Source organism: Hordeum vulgare, chromosome 2H (genome assembly GCF_904849725.1).
Source record: "Hordeum vulgare subsp. vulgare chromosome 2H, MorexV3_pseudomolecules_assembly, whole genome shotgun sequence".
NCBI classification, from domain to species: Eukaryota; Viridiplantae; Streptophyta; class Magnoliopsida; order Poales; family Poaceae; genus Hordeum; species Hordeum vulgare.
In genome coordinates this window covers 577,823,176-577,838,068 of record NC_058519.1, presented here as the reverse complement: position 1 = coordinate 577,838,068, position 14,893 = coordinate 577,823,176, and the positions used below count along the sequence as shown (strand labels likewise).

Genomic DNA, 14,893 nt, shown 5'->3' with positions numbered 1-14,893 from the left:
CATATAGATCACGCTCCCGCGTCATCCTTGTCACGTGGCGCAAAAATATATTTAAAAAGGGAATGCAACACGAGGACTTCCCAGGAGGTCACCCATCCTAGTACTACTCTCGCCCAAGCACGCTTAACTTCGGAGTTCTGATGGGATCCGGTGCTTTAGTGCTGTTATGATCGCATCCGACATGCAACTATCTATTTGTTCCTTATGCTTGCCCCTACTACTACTACTGCTACTACTAATACTACTAGTCGTTGGGTGTCAAGCGCGGTGGGAAAAGTCACACAGTAATCGTCAAAAATAAGAAAATGAGGTCATATAGATCACGGTCCCGCGTCATCCTTGTCACGTGGCGCAAAAATATATTTAAAAAGGGGAATGCAACACAAGGACTTCCCAGGAGGTCACCCATCCTAGTACTACTCTCGCCCAAGCACGCTTAACTTCGGAGTTCTGATGGGATCCGGTGCTTTAGTGCTGGTATGATCGCATCCGACATGCAACTATCTATTTGTTCCTTATGCTTGCCCCTACTACTACTACTACTACTACTACTACTACTAGTCGTTGGGTGTCAAGCGCGGTGGGAAAAGTCACACAGTAATCGTCAAAAATAAGAAAATGAGGTCATATAGATCACGGTCCCGCGTCATCCTTGTCACGTGGCGCAAAAATATATTTGAAAAGGGGAATGCAACACGAGGACTTCCCAGGAGGTCACCCATCCTAGTACTACTCTCGCCCAAGCACGCTTAACTTCGGAGTTCTGATGGGATCCGGTGCTTTAGTGCTGGTATGATCGCATCCGACATGCAACTATCTATTTGTTCCTTATGCTTGCCCCTACTACTACTACTACTACTACTACTACTACTACTAGTCGTTGGGTGTCAAGCGCGGTGGGAAAAGTCACACAGTAATCGTCAAAAATAAGAAAATGAGGTCATATAGATCACGCTCCCGCGTCATCCTTGTCACGTGGCGCAAAAATATATTTGAAAAGGGGAATGCAACACGAGGACTTCCCAGGAGGTCACCCATCCTAGTACTACTCTCGCCCAAGCACGCTTAACTTCGGAGTTCTGATGGGATCCGGTGCTTTAGTGCTGGTATGATCGCATTCGACATGCAACTATCTATTTGTTCCTTATGCTTGCCCCTACTACTACTACTACTACTACTACTACTACTACTACTAGTCGTCGGGTGTCAAGCGCGGTGGGAAAAGTCACACAGTAATCGTCAAAAATAAGAAAATGAGGTCATATGGATCACGGTCCCGCGTCATCCTTGTCACGTGGCGCAAAAATATATTTAAAAAGGGGAATGCAACACGAGGACTTCCCAGGAGGTCACCATCCTAGTACTACTCTCGCCCAAGCACGCTTAACTTCGGAGTTCTGATGGGATCCGGTGCTTTAGTGCTGGTATGATCGCATCCGACATGAAACTATCTATTTGTTCCTTATGCTTGCCCCTACTACTAATACTACTACTACTACTACTAGTCGTTGGGTGTCAAGCGCGGTGGGAAAAGTCACACAGTAATCGTCAAAAATAAGAAAATGAGGTCATATAGATCACGCTCCCGCGTCATCCTTGTCACGTGGCGTAAAAATATATTTAAAAAGGGGAATGCAACACGAGGACTTCCCAGGAGGTCACCATCCTAGTACTACTCTCGCCCAAGCACGCTTAACTTCGGAGTTCTGATGGGATCCGGTGCTTTAGTGCTGGTATGATCGCATCCGACATGAAACTATCTATTTGTTCCTTATGCTTGCCCCTACTACTACTACTACTACTACTACTACTAGTCGTTGGGTGTCAAGCGCGGTGGGAAAAGTCACACAGTAATCGTCAAAAATAAGAAAATGAGGTCATATAGATCACGCTCCCGCGTCATCCTTGTCACGTGGCGTAAAAATATATTTAAAAAGGGGAATGCAACACGAGGACTTCCCAGGAGGTCACCCATCCTAGTACTACTCTCGCCCAAGCACGCTTAACTTCGGAGTTCTGATGGGATCCGGTGCTTTAGTGCTGGTATGATCGCATCCGACATGCAACTATCTATTTGTTCCTAATGCTTGCACCTACTACTACTACTACTACTACTACTACTACTACTACTACTAGTCGTTGGGTGTCAAGCGCGGTGGGAAAAGTCACACAGTAATCGTCAAAAATAAGAAAATGAGGTCATATAGATCACGGTCCCGCGTCATCCTTGTCACGTGGCGCAAAAATATATTTAAAAAGGGGAATGCAACACGAGGACTTCCTAGGAGGTCACCCATCCTAGTACTACTCTCGCCCAAGCACGCTTAACTTCGGAGTTCTGATGGGATCCGGTGCTTTAGTGCTGGTATGATCGCATCCAACATGCAACTATCTATTTGTTCCTTATGCTTGCCCCTACTACTACTACTACTACTAGTCGTTGGGTGTCAAGCGCGGTGGGAAAAGTCACACAGTAATCGTCAAAAATAAGAAAATGAGGTCATATAGATCACGCTCCCGCGTCATCCTTGTCACGTGGCGCAAAAATATATTTAAAAAGGGGAATGCAACACAAGGACTTCCCAGGAGGTCACCCATCCTAGTACTACTCTCGCCCAAGCACGCTTAACTTCGGAGTTCTGATGGGATCCGGTGCTTTAGTGCTGGTATGATCGCATCCGACATGCAACTATCTATTTGTTCCTTATGCTTGCCCCTACTACTACTACTACTAGTCGTTGGGTGTCAAGCGCGGTGGGAAAAGTCACACAGTAATCGTCAAAAATAAGAAAATGAGGTCATATAGATCACGCTCCCGCGTCATCCTTGTCAAGTGGCGCAAAAATATATTTAAAAAGGGGAATGCAACACGAGGACTTTCCAGGAGGTCACCCATCCTAGTACTACTCTCGCCCAAGCACGCTTAACTTCGGATTCTGATGGGATCCGGTGCTTTAGTGCTGGTATGATCGCATCCGACATGCAACTATCTATTTGTTCCTTATGCTTGCCCCTACTACTACTACTACTACTACTACTAGTCGTTGGGTGTCAAGCGCGGTGGGAAAAGTCACACAGTAATCGTCAAAAATAAGAAAATGAGGTCATATAGATCACGGTCCCGCGTCATCCTTGTCACGTGGCGCAAAAATATATTTAAAAAGGGGAATGCAACACGAGGACTTCCCAGGAGGTCACCCATCCTAGTACTACTCTCGCCCAAGCACGCTTAACTTCGGAGTTCTGATGGGATCCGGTGCTTTAGTGCTGGTATGATCGCATCCGACATGCAACTATCTATTTGTTCCTTATGCTTGCCCCTACTACTACTACTACTACTAGTCGTTGGGTGTCAAGCGCGGTGGGAAAAGTCACACAGTAATCGTCAAAAATAAGAAAATGAGGTCATATAGATCACGGTCCCGCGTCATCCTTGTCACGTGGCGCAAAAATATATTTAAAAAGGGGAATGCAACACGAGGACTTCCCAGGAGGTCACCCATCCTAGTACTACTCTCGCCCAAGCACGCTTAACTTCGTAGTTCTGATGGGATCCGGTGCTTTAGTGCTGGTATGATCGCATCCGACATGCAACTATCTATTTGTTCCTTATGCTTGCCCCTACTACTACTACTACTAGTGGTTGGGTGTCAAGCGCGGTGGGGAAAGTCACACAGTAATCGTCAAAAATAAGAAAATGAGGTCATATAGATCACGGTCCCGCGTCATCCTTGTCACGTGGCGCAAACATATATTTAAAAAGGGGAATGCAACACGAGGTCACCCATCCTAGTACTACTCTCGCCCAAGCACGCTTAACTTCGGAGTTCTGATGGGATCCGGTGCTTTAGTGCTGGTATGATCGCATCCAACATGCAACTATCTATTTGTTCCTTATGCTTGCCCCTACTACTACTACTACTACTACTACTACTACTACTACTACTACTACTACTACTACTACTACTAGTCGTTGGGTGTCAAGCGCGGTGGGAAAAGTCACACAGTAATCGTCAAAAATAAGAAAATGAGGTCATATAGATCACGGTCCCGCGTCATCCTTGTCACGTGGCGCAAAAATATATTTAAAAAGGGGAATGCAACACGAGGACTTACCAAGAGGTCACCCATCCTAGTACTACTCTCGCCCAAGCACGCTTAACTTCGTAGTTCTGATGGGATCCGGTGCTTTAGTGCTGGTATGATCGCATCCGACATGCAACTATCTATTTGTTCCTTATGCTTGCCCCTACTACTACTACTACTACTACTACTACTACTACTACTACTACTAGTCGTTGAGTGTCAAGCGCGGTGGCAAAAGTCACACAGTAATCGTCAAAAATAAGAAAATGGGGTCATATAGATCACGCTCCCGCGTCATCCTTGTCACGTGGCGCAAAAATATATTTAAAAAGGGAATGCAACACGAGGACTTCCCAGGAGGTCACCCATCCTAGTACTACTCTCGCCCAAGCACGCTTAACTTCGGAGGTAAGATGGGATCCGGTGCTTTAGTGCTGGTATGATCGCATCCGACATGCAACTATCTATTTGTTCCTTATGCTTGCCCCTACTACTACTACTGCTACTACTACTACTACTAGTCGTTGCGTGTCAAGCGCGGTGGGAAAAGTCACACAGTAATCGTCAAAAATAAGAAAATGAGGTCATATAGATCACGGTCCCGCGTCATCCTTGTCACGTGGCGCAAAAATATATTTAAAAAGGGGAATGCAACACGAGGACTTCCCAGGAGGTCACCCATCCTAGTACTACTCTCGCCCAAGCACGCTTAACTTCGGAGTTCTGATGGGATCCGGTGCTTTAGTGCTGGTATGATCGCATCCGACATGCAACTATCTATTTGTTCCTTATGCTTGCCCCTACTACTACTACTACTACTACTACTAGTCGTTGGGTGTCAAGCGCGGTGGGAAAAGTCACACAGTAATCGTCAAAAATAAGAAAATGAGGTCATATAGATCACGCTCCCGCGTCATCCTTGTCACGTGGCGCAAAAATATATTTGAAAAGGGGAATGCAACACGAGTCGTCAAAAATAAGAAAATGAGGTCATATAGATCACGCTCCCGCGTCATCCTTGTCACGTGGCGCAAAAATATATTTGAAAAGGGGAATGCAACACGAGGACTTCCCAGGAGGTCACCCATCCTAGTACTACTCTCGCCCAAGCACGCTTAACTTCGGAGTTCTGATGGGATCCGGTGCTTTAGTGCTGGTATGATCGCATTCGACATGCAACTATCTATTTGTTCCTTATGCTTGCCCCTACTACTACTACTACTACTACTACTACTAGTCGTCGGGTGTCAAGCGCGGTGGGAAAAGTCACACAGTAATCGTCAAAAATAAGAAAATGAGGTCATATGGATCACGGTCCCGCGTCATCCTTGTCACGTGGCGCAAAAATATATTTAAAAAGGGGAATGCAACACGAGGACTTCCCAGGAGGTCACCATCCTAGTACTACTCTCGCCCAAGCACGCTTAACTTCGGAGTTCTGATGGGATCCGGTGCTTTAGTGCTGGTATGATCGCATCCGACATGAAACTATCTATTTGTTCCTTATGCTTGCCCCTACTACTACTACTACTACTACTACTACTACTAGTCGTTGGGTGTCAAGCGCGGTGGGAAAAGTCACACAGTAATCGTCAAAAATAAGAAAATGAGGTCATATAGATCACGCTCCCGCGTCATCCTTGTCACGTGGCGTAAAAATCTATTTAAAAAGGGGAATGCAACACGAGGACTTCCCAGGAGGTCACCATCCTAGTACTACTCTCGCCCAAGCACGCTTAACTTCGGAGTTCTGATGGGATCCGGTGCTTTAGTGCTGGTATGATCGCATCCGACATGAAACTATCTATTTGTTCCTTATGCTTGCCCCTACTACTACTACTACTACTACTACTACTAGTCGTTGGGTGTCAAGCGCGGTGGGAAAAGTCACACAGTAATCGTCAAAAATAAGAAAATGAGGTCATATAGATCACGCTCCCGCGTCATCCTTGTCACGTGGCGTAAAAATATATTTAAAAAGGGGAATGCAACACGAGGACTTCCCAGGAGGTCACCCATCCTAGTACTACTCTCGCCCAAGCACGCTTAACTTCGGAGTTCTGATGGGATCCGGTGCTTTAGTGCTGGTATGATCGCATCCGACATGCAACTATCTATTTGTTCCTAATGCTTGCACCTACTACTACTACTACTACTACTACTACTACTACTACTACTACTACTAGTCGTTGGGTGTCAAGCGCGGTGGGAAAAGTCACACAGTAATCGTCAAAAATAAGAAAATGAGGTCATATAGATCACGGTCCCGCGTCATCCTTGTCACGTGGCGCAAAAATATATTTAAAAAGGGGAATGCAACACGAGGACTTCCTAGGAGGTCACCCATCCTAGTACTACTCTCGCCCAAGCACGCTTAACTTCGGAGTTCTGATGGGATCCGGTGCTTTAGTGCTGGTATGATCGCATCCGACATGCAACTATCTATTTGTTCCTTATGCTTGCCCCTACTACTACTACTACTACTAGTCGTTGGGTGTCAAGCGCGGTGGGAAAAGTCACACAGTAATCGTCAAAAATAAGAAAATGAGGTCATATAGATCACGCTCCCGCGTCATCCTTGTCACGTGGCGCAAAAATATATTTAAAAAGGGGAATGCAACACAAGGACTTCCCAGGAGGTCACCCATCCTAGTACTACTCTCGCCCAAGCACGCTTAACTTCGGAGTTCTGATGGGATCCAGTGCTTTAGTGCTGGTATGATCGCATCCGACATGCAACTATCTATTTGTTCCTTATGCTTGCCCCTACTACTACTACTACTAGTCGTTGGGTGTCAAGCGCGGTGGGAAAAGTCACACAGTAATCGTCAAAAATAAGAAAATGAGGTCATATAGATCACGCTCCCGCGTCATCCTTGTCAAGTGGCGCAAAAATATATTTAAAAAGGGGAATGCAACACGAGGACTTTCCAGGAGGTCACCCATCCTAGTACTACTCTCGCCCAAGCACGCTTAACTTCGGATTCTGATGGGATCCGGTGCTTTAGTGCTGGTATGATCGCATCCGACATGCAACTATCTATTTGTTCCTTATGCTTGCCCCTACTACTACTACTACTACTACTAGTCGTTGGGTGTCAAGCGCGGTGGGAAAAGTCACACAGTAATCGTCAAAAATAAGAAAATGAGGTCATATAGATCACGGTCCCGCGTCATCCTTGTCACGTGGCGTAAAAATATATTTAAAAAGGGGAATGCAACACCAGGACTTCCCCGGAGGTCACCCATCCTAGTACTACTCTCGCCCAAGCACGCTTAACTTCGGAGTTCTGATGGGATCCGGTGCTTTAGTGCTGGTATGATCGCATCCGACATGCAACTATCTATTTGTTCCTTATGCTTGCCCCTACTACTACTACTACTAGTCGTTGGGTGTCAAGCGCGGTGGGAAAAGTCACACAGTAATCGTCAAAAATAAGAAAATGAGGTCATATAGATCACGGTCCCGCGTCATCCTTGTCACGTGGCGCAAAAATATATTTAAAAAGGGGAATGCAACACGAGGACTTCCCAGGAGGTCACCCATCCTAGTACTACTCTCGCCCAAGCACGCTTAACTTCGGAGTTCTGATGGGATCCGGTGCTTTAGTGCTGGTATGATCGCATCCGACATGCAACTATCTATTTGTTCCTTATGCTTGCCCCTACTACTAATACTACTACTAGTCGTTGGGTGTCAAGCGCGGTGGGAAAAGTCACACGTCAAAAATAAGAAAATGAGGTCATATAGATCACGCTCCCGCGTCATCCTTGTCACGTGGCGCAAAAATATATTTAAAAAGGGGAATGCAACACGAGGACTTCCCAGGAGGTCACCCATCCTAGTACTACTCTGGCCCAAGCACGCTTAACTTCGGAGTTCTGATGGGATCCGGTGCTTTAGTGCTGGTATGATCACATCCGACATGCAACTATCTATTTGTTCCTTATGCTTGCCCCTACTACTACTACTACTACTAGTCGTTGGGTGTCAAGCGCGGTGGGAAAAGTCACACAGTAATCGTCAAAAATAAGAAAATGAGGTCATATAGATCACGCTCCCGCGTCATCCTTGTCACGTGGCGCAAAAATATATTTAAAAAGGGGAATGCAACACGAGGACTTCCCAGGAGGTCACCCATCCTAGTACTACTCTCGCCCAAGCACGCTTAACTTCGGAGTTCTGATGGGATCCGGTGCTTTAGTGTTGGTATGATCGCATCCGACATGCAACTATCTATTTGTTCCTTATGCTTGCCCCTACTACTACTACTACTACTACTACTACTACTACTACTAGTCGTTGGGTGTCAAGCGCGGTGGGAAAAGTCACACAGTAATCGTCAAAAATAAGAAAATGAGGTCATATAGATCACGGTCTCGCGTCATCCATGTCACGTGGCGCAAAAATATATTTAAAAAGGGGAATGCAACACGAGGACTTCCCAGGAGGTCACCCATCCTAGTACTACTCTCGCCCAAGCACGCTTAACTTCGGAGTTCTGATGGGATCCGGTGCTTTAGTGCTGGTATGATCGCATCCGACATGCAACTATCTATTTGTTCCTTATGCTTGCCCCTACTACTACTACTACTACTACTACTACTACTACTACTACTACTACTACTACTACTACTACTACTACTACTACTACTACTACTACTACTACTACTACTACTACTACTACTACTACTACTACTACTACTACTACTACTACTACTACTACTACTAGTCGTTGGGTGTCAAGCGCGGTGGGAAAAGTCACACAGTAATCGTCAAAAATAAGAAAATGAGGTCATATAGATCACGGTCCCTCGTCATCCTTGTCACGTGGCGCAAAAATATATTTAAAAAGGGGAATGCAACACGAGGACTTCCCAAGAGGTCACCAATCCTAGTACTACTCTCGCCCAAGCACGCTTAACTTCGGAGTTCTGATGGGATCCGGTGCTTTAGTGCTGGTATGATCGCATCCGACATGCAACTATCTATTTGTTCCTTATGCTTGCCCCTACTACTACTACTACTACTAGTCGTTGGGTGTCAAGCGCGGTGGGAAAAGTCACACAGTAATCGTCAAAAATAAGAAAATGAGGTCATATAGATCACGCTCCCGCGTCATCCTTGTCACGTGGCGCAAAAATATATTTAAAAAGGGGAATGCAACACGAGGACTTCCCAGGAGGTCGCCCAAGCACGCTTAACTTCGGAGTTCTGATGGGATCCGGTGCTTTAGTGCTGGTATGATCGCATCCGACATGCAACTATCTATTTGTTCCTTATGCTTGCCCCTACTACTACTACTACTACTACTACTACTACTACTAGTCGTTGGGTGTCAAGCGCGGTGGGAAAAGTCACACAGTAATCGTCAAAAATAAGAAAATGAGGTCATATAGATCACGCTCCCGCGTCATCCTTGTCACGTGGCGCAAAAATATATTTAAAAAGGGGAATGCAACACGAGGACTTCCCAGGAGGTCACCCATCCTAGTACTACTCTCGCCCAAGCACGCTTAACTTCGGAGTTCTGATGGGATCCAGTGCTTTAGTGCTGGTATGATAGCATCCGACATGCAACTATCTATTTGTTCCTTATGCTTGCCCCTACTACTACTACTACTACTACTACTACTAGTCGTTGGGTGTCAAGCGCGGTGGGAAAAGTCACACAGTAATCGTCAAAAATAAGTAAATGAGGTCATATAGATCACGCTCCCGCGTCATCCTTGTCACGTGGCGCAAAAATATATTTAAAAAGGGGAATGCAACACGAGGACTTCCCAAGAGGTCACCCATCCTAGTACTACTCTCGCCCAAGCACGCTTAACTTCGGAGTTCTGATGGGATCCGGTGCTTTAGTGCTGTTATGATCGCATCCGACATGCAACTATCTATTTGTTCCTTATGCTTGCCCCTACTACTACTACTACTAGTCGTTGGGTGTCAAGCACGGTGGGAAAAGTCACACAGTAATCGTCAAAAATAAGAAAATGAGGTCATATAGATCACGCTCCCGCGTCATCCTTGTCACGTGGCGCAAAAACATATTTAAAAAGGGGAATGCAACACGAGGACTTCCCAGGAGGTCACCCATCCTAGTACTACTCTCGCCCAAGCACGCTTAACTTCGGAGTTTTGATGGGATCCGGTGCTTTAGTGCTGGTATGATCGCATCCGACATGCAACTATCTATTTGTTCCTTATGCTTGCCCCTAGTACTACTACTACTACTACTACTACTACTACTACTACTACTACTACTACTACTACTACTACTACTACTACTACTACTACTACTAGTCGTTGGGTGTCAAGCGCGGTGGGAAAAGTCACACAGTAATCGTCAAAAATAAGAAAATGAGGTCATATAGATCAAGCTCCCGCGTCATCCTTGTCACGTGGCGCAAAAATAGAGGTCACCCATCCTAGTACTACTCTCGCCCAAGCACGCTTAACTTCGGAGTTCTGATGGGATCCGGTGCTTTAGTGCTGGTATGATCGCATCCGACATGCAACTATCTATTTGTTCCTTATGCTTGCCCCTACTACTACTACTACTACTACTACTACTACTACTACTACTAGTCGTTGGGTGTCAAGCGCGGTGGGAAAAGACACACAATAATCGTCAAAAATAAGAAAATGAGGTCAGATAGATCACGCTCCCGCGTCATCCTTGTCACGTGGCGCAAAAATATATTTAAAAAGGGGAATGCAACACGAGGACTTCCCAGGAGGTCACCCATCCTAGTACTACTCTCGCCCAAGCACGCTTAACTTCGGAGTTCTGATGGGATCCGGTGCTTTAGTGCTGGTATGATCGCATCCGTCATGCAACTATCTATTTGTTCCTTATGCTTGCCCCTACTACTACTACTACTAGTCGTTGGGTGTCAAGCACGGTGGGAAAAGTCACACAGTAATCGTCAAAAATAAGAAAATGAGGTCATATAGATCACGCTCCCGCGTCATCCTTGTCACGTGGCGCAAAAATATATTTAAAAAGGGGAATGCAACACGAGGACTTCCCAGGAGGTCACCCATCCTAGTACTACTCTCGCCCAAGCACGCTTAACTTCGGAGTTCTGATGGGATCCGGTGCTTTGGTGCTGGTATGATCGCATCCGACATGCAACTATCTATTTGTTCCTTATGCTTGCCCCTACTACTACTACTACTGCTACTACTACTAGTCGTTGGGTGTCAAGCGCGGTGGGAAAAGTCACACAGTAATCGTCAAAAATAAGAAAATGAGGTCATATAGATCACGCTCCCGCGTCATCCTTCTCACGTGGCGCAAAAATATATTTAAAAAGGGAATGCAACACGAGGACTTCCCAGGAGGTCACCCATCCTAGTACTACTCTCGCCCAAGCACGCTTAACTTCGAAGTTCTGATGGGATCCGGTGCTTTAGTGCTGGTATGATCGCATCCAACATGCAACTATCTATTTGTTCCTTATGCTTGCCCCTACTACTACTACTACTACTACTAGTCGTTGGGTGTCAAGCGCGGTGGGAAAAGTCACACAGTAATCGTCAAAAATAAGAAAATGAGGTCATATAGATCATGCTCCCGCGTCATCCTTGTCACGCGGCGCAAAAATATATTTAAAAAGGGGGAATGCAACACGAGGACTTCCGAGGAGGTCACCCATCCTAGTACTACTCTCGCCCAAGCACGCTTAACTTCGGAGTTCTGATGGGATCCGGTGCTTTAGTGTCGGTATGATCGCATCCAACATGCAACTATCTATTTGTTCCTTATGCTTGCCCCTACTACTACCAATACTACTAGTCGTTGGGTGTCAAGCGCGGTGGGAAAAGTCACACAGTAATCGTCAAAAATAAGAAAATGAGGTCATATAGATCACGCTCCCGCGTCATCCTTGTCACGTGGCGCAAAAATAGAGGTCACCCATCCTAGTACTACTCTCGCCCAAGCACGCTTAACTTCGGAGTTCTGATGGGATCCGGTGCTTTAGTGCTGGTATGATCGCATCCGACATGCAACTATCTATTTGTTCCTTATGCTTGCCCCTACTACTACTACTACTACTACTACTAGTCGTTGGGTGTCAAGCGCGGTGGGAAAAGTCACACAGTAATCGTCAAAAATAAGAAAATGAGGTCATATAGATCACGCTCCCGCGTCATCCTTGTCACGTGGCGCAAAAATATATTTAAAAAGGGGAATGCAACACGAGGACTTCCCAGGAGGTCACCCATCCTAGTACTACTCTCGCCCAAGCACGCTTAAAAATATATTTAAAAAGGGGAATGCAACACGAGGACTTCCCAGGAGGTCACCCATCCTAGTACTACTCTCGCCCAAGCACGCTTAACTTCGGAGTTCTGATGGGATCCGGTGCTTTAGTGCTGGTATGATCGCCGACATGCAACTATCTATTTGTTCCTTATGCTTGCCCCTACTACTACTACTACTACTACTAGTCGCTGGGTGTCAAGCGCGGTGGAAAAAGTCACACAGTAATCGTCAAAAATAAGAAAATGAGGTCATATAGATCACGCTCCCGCGTCATCCTTGTCACGTGGCGCAAAAATATATTTAAAAAGGGGAATGCAACACGAGGACTTCCCAGGAGGTCACCCATCCTAGTACTACTCTCGCCCAAGCACGCTTAACTTCGGAGTTCTGATGGGATCCGGTGCTTTAGTGCTGGTATGATCGCATACGACATGCAACTATCTATTTGTTCCTTATGCTTGCCCCTACTACTACTACTACTACTAGTCGTTGGGTGTCAAGCGCGGTGGGAAAAGTCACACAGTAATCGTCAAAAATAAGAAAATGAGGTCATATAGATCACGGTCCCGCGTCATCCTTGTCACGTGGCGCAAAAATATATTTAAAAAGGGGAATGCAATACGAGGACTTCCGAGGAGGTCACCCATCCTAGTACTACTCTCGTCCAAGCACGCTTAACTTCGGAGTTCTGATGGGATCCGGTGCTTTAGTGCTGGTATGATCGCATCCGACATGCAACTATCTATTTGTTCCTTATGCTTGCCCCTACTACTACTACTACTACTACTAGTCGTTGGGTGTCAAGCGCGGTGGGAAAAGTCACACAGTAATCGTCAAAAATAAGTAAATGAGGTCATATAGATCACGCTCCCGCGTCATCCTTGTCACGTGGCGCAAAAATATATTTAAAAAGGGGAATGCAACACGAGGACTTCCCAGGAGGTCACCCATCCTAGTACTACTCTCACCCAAGCACGCTTAACTTCGGAGTTCTGATGGGATCCGGTGCTTTAGTGCTGTTATGATCGCATCCGACATGCAACTATCTATTTGTTCCTTATGCTTGCCCCTACTACTACTACTACTACTAGTCGTTGGGTGTCAAGCGCGGTGGGAAAAATCACACAGTAATCGTCAAAAATAAGAAAATGAGGTCATATAGATCACGCTCCCGCGTCATCCTTGTCACGTGGCGCAAAAATATATTTAAAAAGGGGAATGCAACACGAGAACTTCCCAGGAGGTCACCCATCCTAGTACTACTCTCGCCAAAGCACGCTTAACTTCGGAGTTCTGATGGGATCCGGTGCTTTAGTGCTGGTATGATCGCATCCAACATGCAACTATCTATTTGTTCCTTATGCTTGCCCCTACTACTACTACTACTACTGCTACTACTACTAGTCGTTGGGTGTCAAGCGCGGTGGGAAAAGTCACACAGTAATCGTCAAAAATAAGAAAATGAGGTCATATAGATCACGCTCCCGCGTCATCATTCTCACGTGGCGCAAAAATATATTTAAAAAGGGGAATGCAACACGAGGACTTCCCAGGAGGTCACCCATCCTAGTACTACTCTCGCCCAAGCACGCTTAACTTCGGAGTTCTGATGGGATCCGGTGCTTTAGTGCTGGTATGATCGCATCCAACATGCAACTATCTATTTGTTCCTTATGCTTGCCCCTACTACTACTACTACTACTACTACTAGTCGTTGGGTGTCAAGCGCGGTGGGAAAAGTCACACAGTAATCGTCAAAAATAAGAAAATGAGGTCATATAGATCACGCTCCCGCGTCATCCTTGTCACGTGGCGCAAAAATATATTTAAAAAGGGGAATGCAACACGAGGACATCACAGGAGGTCACCCATCCTAGTACTACTCTCGCCCAAGCACGCTTAACTTCGGAGTTCTGATGGGATCCGGTGCTTTAGTGCTGGTATGATCGCATCCGACATGCAACTATCTATTTGTTCCTTATGCTTGCCCCTACTACTACTACTACTACTACTACTACTACTACTAGTCGTTGGGTGTCAAGCGCGGTGGGAAAAGTCACACAGTAATCGTCAAAAATAAGAAAATGAGGTCATATAGATCACGCTCCCGCGTCATCCTTGTCACGTGGCGCAAAAATATATTTAAAAAGGGGAATGCAACACGAGGACTTCCCAGGAGGTCACCCATCCTAGTACTACTCTCGCCCAAGCACGCTTAACTTCGGAGTTCTCATGGGATCCGGTGCTTTAGTGCTGGTATGATCGCATCCGACATGCAACTATCTATTTGTTCCTTATGCTTGCCCCTACTACTACTACTACTACTACTACTACTACTACTAGTCGTTGGGTGTCAAGCGCGGTGGGAAAAGTCACACAGTAATCGTCAAAAATAAGAAAATGAGGTCATATAGATCACGCTCCCGCGTCATCCTTGTCACGTGGCGCAAAAATATATTTAAAAAGGGGAATGCAACACGAGGACATCACAGGAGGTCACCCATCCTAGTACTACTCTCGCCCAAGCACGCTTA

At 46.0% G+C, this 14,893-nt stretch overlaps 44 non-coding genes and 4 pseudogenes across 44 annotated transcripts in view; all 48 read right to left on the bottom strand.

Moving 5' to 3' along the window:
- Positions 1 to 59: 59 nt before the first annotated feature.
- On the bottom strand, positions 60 to 178 carry LOC123437919. Its single transcript, XR_006629081.1, has one exon. It is a non-coding gene; the product is annotated as a 5S ribosomal RNA (ribosomal RNA).
- Positions 179 to 372: 194 nt separating this feature from the next.
- On the bottom strand, positions 373 to 491 carry LOC123435266. The gene has a single exon (XR_006626522.1). It is a non-coding gene; the product is annotated as a 5S ribosomal RNA (ribosomal RNA).
- Positions 492 to 685: 194 nt separating this feature from the next.
- On the bottom strand, positions 686 to 804 carry LOC123434837. The gene has a single exon (XR_006626108.1). It is a non-coding gene; the product is annotated as a 5S ribosomal RNA (ribosomal RNA).
- A 197-nt stretch (positions 805 to 1,001) lies between these two features.
- LOC123436504 lies at positions 1,002 to 1,120 on the bottom strand. The gene has a single exon (XR_006627726.1). It is a non-coding gene; the product is annotated as a 5S ribosomal RNA (ribosomal RNA).
- A 200-nt stretch (positions 1,121 to 1,320) lies between these two features.
- LOC123438634 lies at positions 1,321 to 1,438 on the bottom strand. The gene has a single exon (XR_006629767.1). It is a non-coding gene; the product is annotated as a 5S ribosomal RNA (ribosomal RNA).
- A 191-nt stretch (positions 1,439 to 1,629) lies between these two features.
- On the bottom strand, positions 1,630 to 1,747 carry LOC123438633. The gene has a single exon (XR_006629766.1). It is a non-coding gene; the product is annotated as a 5S ribosomal RNA (ribosomal RNA).
- A 191-nt stretch (positions 1,748 to 1,938) lies between these two features.
- On the bottom strand, positions 1,939 to 2,057 carry LOC123434835. The gene has a single exon (XR_006626107.1). It is a non-coding gene; the product is annotated as a 5S ribosomal RNA (ribosomal RNA).
- A 203-nt stretch (positions 2,058 to 2,260) lies between these two features.
- LOC123435589 lies at positions 2,261 to 2,379 on the bottom strand. Its single transcript, XR_006626834.1, has one exon. It is a non-coding gene; the product is annotated as a 5S ribosomal RNA (ribosomal RNA).
- Positions 2,380 to 2,561: 182 nt separating this feature from the next.
- Positions 2,562 to 2,680, bottom strand: LOC123435265. The gene has a single exon (XR_006626521.1). It is a non-coding gene; the product is annotated as a 5S ribosomal RNA (ribosomal RNA).
- A 179-nt stretch (positions 2,681 to 2,859) lies between these two features.
- LOC123432703 lies at positions 2,860 to 2,977 on the bottom strand. Its single transcript, XR_006624275.1, has one exon. It is a non-coding gene; the product is annotated as a 5S ribosomal RNA (ribosomal RNA).
- Positions 2,978 to 3,165: 188 nt separating this feature from the next.
- Positions 3,166 to 3,284, bottom strand: LOC123434834. Its single transcript, XR_006626106.1, has one exon. It is a non-coding gene; the product is annotated as a 5S ribosomal RNA (ribosomal RNA).
- A 182-nt stretch (positions 3,285 to 3,466) lies between these two features.
- On the bottom strand, positions 3,467 to 3,585 carry LOC123438322. The gene has a single exon (XR_006629471.1). It is a non-coding gene; the product is annotated as a 5S ribosomal RNA (ribosomal RNA).
- A 179-nt stretch (positions 3,586 to 3,764) lies between these two features.
- LOC123433431 lies at positions 3,765 to 3,870 on the bottom strand (annotated as a pseudogene).
- Positions 3,871 to 4,094: 224 nt separating this feature from the next.
- Positions 4,095 to 4,213, bottom strand: LOC123432806. Its single transcript, XR_006624375.1, has one exon. It is a non-coding gene; the product is annotated as a 5S ribosomal RNA (ribosomal RNA).
- A 205-nt stretch (positions 4,214 to 4,418) lies between these two features.
- Positions 4,419 to 4,537, bottom strand: LOC123432285. Its single transcript, XR_006623876.1, has one exon. It is a non-coding gene; the product is annotated as a 5S ribosomal RNA (ribosomal RNA).
- A 194-nt stretch (positions 4,538 to 4,731) lies between these two features.
- On the bottom strand, positions 4,732 to 4,850 carry LOC123434833. The gene has a single exon (XR_006626105.1). It is a non-coding gene; the product is annotated as a 5S ribosomal RNA (ribosomal RNA).
- A 287-nt stretch (positions 4,851 to 5,137) lies between these two features.
- Positions 5,138 to 5,256, bottom strand: LOC123436387. Its single transcript, XR_006627613.1, has one exon. It is a non-coding gene; the product is annotated as a 5S ribosomal RNA (ribosomal RNA).
- A 191-nt stretch (positions 5,257 to 5,447) lies between these two features.
- Positions 5,448 to 5,565, bottom strand: LOC123438632. The gene has a single exon (XR_006629765.1). It is a non-coding gene; the product is annotated as a 5S ribosomal RNA (ribosomal RNA).
- A 194-nt stretch (positions 5,566 to 5,759) lies between these two features.
- On the bottom strand, positions 5,760 to 5,877 carry LOC123438630. Its single transcript, XR_006629763.1, has one exon. It is a non-coding gene; the product is annotated as a 5S ribosomal RNA (ribosomal RNA).
- Positions 5,878 to 6,068: 191 nt separating this feature from the next.
- LOC123434832 lies at positions 6,069 to 6,187 on the bottom strand. Its single transcript, XR_006626104.1, has one exon. It is a non-coding gene; the product is annotated as a 5S ribosomal RNA (ribosomal RNA).
- A 209-nt stretch (positions 6,188 to 6,396) lies between these two features.
- LOC123435588 lies at positions 6,397 to 6,515 on the bottom strand. The gene has a single exon (XR_006626833.1). It is a non-coding gene; the product is annotated as a 5S ribosomal RNA (ribosomal RNA).
- A 182-nt stretch (positions 6,516 to 6,697) lies between these two features.
- Positions 6,698 to 6,816, bottom strand: LOC123436918. Its single transcript, XR_006628126.1, has one exon. It is a non-coding gene; the product is annotated as a 5S ribosomal RNA (ribosomal RNA).
- A 179-nt stretch (positions 6,817 to 6,995) lies between these two features.
- On the bottom strand, positions 6,996 to 7,113 carry LOC123432702. The gene has a single exon (XR_006624274.1). It is a non-coding gene; the product is annotated as a 5S ribosomal RNA (ribosomal RNA).
- A 185-nt stretch (positions 7,114 to 7,298) lies between these two features.
- On the bottom strand, positions 7,299 to 7,417 carry LOC123438834. The gene has a single exon (XR_006629953.1). It is a non-coding gene; the product is annotated as a 5S ribosomal RNA (ribosomal RNA).
- A 179-nt stretch (positions 7,418 to 7,596) lies between these two features.
- LOC123434831 lies at positions 7,597 to 7,715 on the bottom strand. Its single transcript, XR_006626103.1, has one exon. It is a non-coding gene; the product is annotated as a 5S ribosomal RNA (ribosomal RNA).
- Positions 7,716 to 7,890: 175 nt separating this feature from the next.
- On the bottom strand, positions 7,891 to 8,009 carry LOC123438429. The gene has a single exon (XR_006629571.1). It is a non-coding gene; the product is annotated as a 5S ribosomal RNA (ribosomal RNA).
- A 182-nt stretch (positions 8,010 to 8,191) lies between these two features.
- LOC123437425 lies at positions 8,192 to 8,310 on the bottom strand. The gene has a single exon (XR_006628606.1). It is a non-coding gene; the product is annotated as a 5S ribosomal RNA (ribosomal RNA).
- A 200-nt stretch (positions 8,311 to 8,510) lies between these two features.
- On the bottom strand, positions 8,511 to 8,629 carry LOC123434830. Its single transcript, XR_006626102.1, has one exon. It is a non-coding gene; the product is annotated as a 5S ribosomal RNA (ribosomal RNA).
- Positions 8,630 to 8,943: 314 nt separating this feature from the next.
- LOC123438599 lies at positions 8,944 to 9,062 on the bottom strand. Its single transcript, XR_006629734.1, has one exon. It is a non-coding gene; the product is annotated as a 5S ribosomal RNA (ribosomal RNA).
- A 182-nt stretch (positions 9,063 to 9,244) lies between these two features.
- LOC123433568 lies at positions 9,245 to 9,342 on the bottom strand (annotated as a pseudogene).
- Positions 9,343 to 9,539: 197 nt separating this feature from the next.
- LOC123437812 lies at positions 9,540 to 9,658 on the bottom strand. Its single transcript, XR_006628980.1, has one exon. It is a non-coding gene; the product is annotated as a 5S ribosomal RNA (ribosomal RNA).
- Positions 9,659 to 9,849: 191 nt separating this feature from the next.
- On the bottom strand, positions 9,850 to 9,968 carry LOC123438335. The gene has a single exon (XR_006629484.1). It is a non-coding gene; the product is annotated as a 5S ribosomal RNA (ribosomal RNA).
- Positions 9,969 to 10,147: 179 nt separating this feature from the next.
- LOC123437655 lies at positions 10,148 to 10,266 on the bottom strand. The gene has a single exon (XR_006628829.1). It is a non-coding gene; the product is annotated as a 5S ribosomal RNA (ribosomal RNA).
- Positions 10,267 to 10,483: 217 nt separating this feature from the next.
- LOC123433526 lies at positions 10,484 to 10,596 on the bottom strand (annotated as a pseudogene).
- Positions 10,597 to 10,799: 203 nt separating this feature from the next.
- Positions 10,800 to 10,918, bottom strand: LOC123434828. The gene has a single exon (XR_006626100.1). It is a non-coding gene; the product is annotated as a 5S ribosomal RNA (ribosomal RNA).
- A 179-nt stretch (positions 10,919 to 11,097) lies between these two features.
- LOC123435354 lies at positions 11,098 to 11,216 on the bottom strand. The gene has a single exon (XR_006626609.1). It is a non-coding gene; the product is annotated as a 5S ribosomal RNA (ribosomal RNA).
- A 190-nt stretch (positions 11,217 to 11,406) lies between these two features.
- LOC123436635 lies at positions 11,407 to 11,525 on the bottom strand. Its single transcript, XR_006627849.1, has one exon. It is a non-coding gene; the product is annotated as a 5S ribosomal RNA (ribosomal RNA).
- Positions 11,526 to 11,711: 186 nt separating this feature from the next.
- Positions 11,712 to 11,830, bottom strand: LOC123431740. The gene has a single exon (XR_006623328.1). It is a non-coding gene; the product is annotated as a 5S ribosomal RNA (ribosomal RNA).
- Positions 11,831 to 11,981: 151 nt separating this feature from the next.
- Positions 11,982 to 12,094, bottom strand: LOC123433514 (annotated as a pseudogene).
- A 273-nt stretch (positions 12,095 to 12,367) lies between these two features.
- Positions 12,368 to 12,486, bottom strand: LOC123438788. Its single transcript, XR_006629910.1, has one exon. It is a non-coding gene; the product is annotated as a 5S ribosomal RNA (ribosomal RNA).
- A 182-nt stretch (positions 12,487 to 12,668) lies between these two features.
- Positions 12,669 to 12,787, bottom strand: LOC123435083. The gene has a single exon (XR_006626345.1). It is a non-coding gene; the product is annotated as a 5S ribosomal RNA (ribosomal RNA).
- Positions 12,788 to 12,969: 182 nt separating this feature from the next.
- LOC123437750 lies at positions 12,970 to 13,088 on the bottom strand. The gene has a single exon (XR_006628921.1). It is a non-coding gene; the product is annotated as a 5S ribosomal RNA (ribosomal RNA).
- Positions 13,089 to 13,273: 185 nt separating this feature from the next.
- LOC123431936 lies at positions 13,274 to 13,392 on the bottom strand. The gene has a single exon (XR_006623542.1). It is a non-coding gene; the product is annotated as a 5S ribosomal RNA (ribosomal RNA).
- A 182-nt stretch (positions 13,393 to 13,574) lies between these two features.
- Positions 13,575 to 13,693, bottom strand: LOC123437439. The gene has a single exon (XR_006628619.1). It is a non-coding gene; the product is annotated as a 5S ribosomal RNA (ribosomal RNA).
- A 194-nt stretch (positions 13,694 to 13,887) lies between these two features.
- Positions 13,888 to 14,006, bottom strand: LOC123434827. The gene has a single exon (XR_006626099.1). It is a non-coding gene; the product is annotated as a 5S ribosomal RNA (ribosomal RNA).
- A 188-nt stretch (positions 14,007 to 14,194) lies between these two features.
- On the bottom strand, positions 14,195 to 14,313 carry LOC123431530. The gene has a single exon (XR_006623122.1). It is a non-coding gene; the product is annotated as a 5S ribosomal RNA (ribosomal RNA).
- Positions 14,314 to 14,510: 197 nt separating this feature from the next.
- Positions 14,511 to 14,629, bottom strand: LOC123435724. The gene has a single exon (XR_006626974.1). It is a non-coding gene; the product is annotated as a 5S ribosomal RNA (ribosomal RNA).
- Positions 14,630 to 14,826: 197 nt separating this feature from the next.
- Positions 14,827 to 14,893, bottom strand: part of LOC123433063 — a 119-nt gene continuing 52 nt past the window's right edge. Inside the window, exon 1 of the ribosomal RNA XR_006624620.1 lies at positions 14,827 to 14,893. This exon is cut by the window's right edge and continues 52 nt beyond it. This is a non-coding gene — a ribosomal RNA (5S ribosomal RNA).